Below are 2,500 nucleotides of genomic sequence, written 5' to 3'. Positions count from 1 at the left end.
CAGTCGATTCCCGTTTAACACTCTCTCCTTTTCAGACTCTAGTTTTTCAGATTCCCTTTTCGTATCGTCTGTAACTTCAACTCCATTTTAAGACTCCCTTCTTTTTTTTAAAAATCTGACTTTTAACTTAATTATATTTCTGAAGGCCTGAATGGAGAGTTCCACTGTATTAAGTATTTGGTAAAGAACGAGATGTAGGCCTTATTCCTCTAGCCTTTCCCGATTCACAGTAAACCTTAAATTCTGTGTCTGTGCACATCAACCAAAATAAAAGACAACGCTCGAGTGCAAAAGAATTTGAAGGGTGTTGGGTTCAGGTTTGGGACTTTATCTAGGGAATGATCAGAATTTGAGATAAACCGGGGGAACAAAAGCTGCCTTGTGTTTTTGTGAGAGTACGAACAGATCAGTTCCCCTGGTGGCAACGAGTTCGCAAGGGAGAGGGAGGGGGGGAGGGGGAGGGTGTTGAGTGGAGGGACTAATGGGGTGGGGATGAGAGGAGGGGTAGGAAGTAGGGAGGGGGAGTCTTTATGTGTGTGAGTGTGTGTGTGTGTGTATGTGTGTGTGTGTGACTGTGTGTGTGTGTCTGTCTGTCTGTCTGTCTGTGTGTGTGTGTGTGTGTGTGTGTGTGTGTGTGTGTGTGTGTGTGTGTGTGTGTGTGTGTGTGTGTAAATGATCTATTTCGCATGTTAATTCCGATTGCGCTTATGTAATGAACTCTTTCTTCTTAAAAGTGTTGTTCTATGTCTCAGAGAGAGACAGACAGTCAGTCAGACAGAGAGAGAGAGAGAGAGAGAGAGAGACAGAGAGAGAGAGAGAGAGAGAGAGAGAGAGAGAGAGAGAGAGACGGGGGGGGGGGGGGGGGAGGCAGAAGAAAGAAAACATCCTGCTAACCAGATAAAGTGTAACAAACAAACAGCAAAACAAAACGAAAAACGGACATCAATTTGTCTGGGAAAACAAAATCCCAAGCGACAATTCAAAGCAGGAAGGCATGCGTTGACCGTAAACTTGCAACACAAACAAAAAACACACAACCACAACAACAAAGAGAGAAGAAAAAAAAAGCAAATGAAAAGCAAAAACTCACCCAAAAATGGTGGCACACAGGCAAGACAAAACCCCTGACACCCAAAAGCCCAAGCCGAACAAAAGAAAAACAAGAAAACCGGAAAGACATATATAAGAATGAAATTGCCATTGCATGCATTCGACCCTTGCCTGATCCCTGCAATGCATCAGGGTATAGTGACGCAGGTTTCTCTTTCTGTGTGTCGTTAGCTCAGTGCTTCTGGGGCAAGCCCGGGTCTCATACGATTTTTTAGAGGGAGGAGGGGAGAGGGGGGTCTCCCTTCTTTTCTTTCTTTCTTTCTTTCTTTTAAATTAAAAAAAAAATGGTTAAAATTGTTGCTGTCCCGACTGCTTTCCTTGTCCAATCTTGCTCACACGCCGTCTCGGATTGGTTAACATTGAGATTTGTTGTGATTTCATCCAATCAGACCCCGCGGCGTGTTCCTACCAAGTTGGGTAGCACCCAGTTTCGCTCCGTGCATCTCAGCCGAAGTCACCAAGTATGACCCTAACACCCTCATCTTTATTCAAGCACCAGCCTAGACTGATAGGATCTCTCGCGGCAACACCCGAAAACCATCATACACTATATAGCGATATAGGGGCAAATACAAGACGAGAGTCAGGCAACAAATCACCTGCATTGACCCCAACACACTCATCTTTATCCCAACACCCCAGACTGATAGTAGTTCTAGGCAACACCCCCGAACAGCAGGGCAACGTCATACACTATATGGGCAAGTCAGTGCAAGACAATTTAAGAGTCAGGCACCAATTCACCAATATAACCCGAACACACTCATCTTTATCCCAACACCCCAGACTGATAGTAGTTCTAGGCAACACCCGAACAGCAGGGCAACGTCATACACTATATGGGCAAGTCAGTGCAAGACAATTTAAGAGTCAGGCACCAATTCACCAATATAACCCGAACACACTCATCTTTATCCCAACACCCCAGACTGATAGTAGTTCTAGGCAACACCCGAACAGCAGGGCAACGTCATACACTATATGGGCAAGTACAAGACAATTTAAGAGTCAGGCACCAATTCACCAATATAACCCGAACACATTCGTCTTTATCCCAACACCCCAGACTGATAGGAGTTCTAGGCAACACCCGAACAGCAGGGCAACGTCATACACTATATGGGCAAGTACAAGACAATTTAAGAGTCAGGCACCAATTCACCAATATAACCCGAACACATTCACCTTTACACCAGCATCCCTAGACTGAAAGGATATCTGGAAAACACCCGAACAGCCGGGCAACGTCATACACTATATGGGCAAGTACAGGACTTTCCTTTCTTTCTTTATTTGGTGTTTAACGTCGTTTTCAACCATTCAAGGTTATATCGCGACGGGGAAAGGGGGGAGATGGGATAGGGGAAAGGGGGGAGATGGGATAGAGCCA

This window comes from Littorina saxatilis, linkage group LG2 (genome assembly GCF_037325665.1).
Source record: "Littorina saxatilis isolate snail1 linkage group LG2, US_GU_Lsax_2.0, whole genome shotgun sequence".
NCBI classification, from domain to species: Eukaryota; Metazoa; Mollusca; class Gastropoda; order Littorinimorpha; family Littorinidae; genus Littorina; species Littorina saxatilis.
This window is presented reverse-complemented; position numbering follows the sequence as displayed.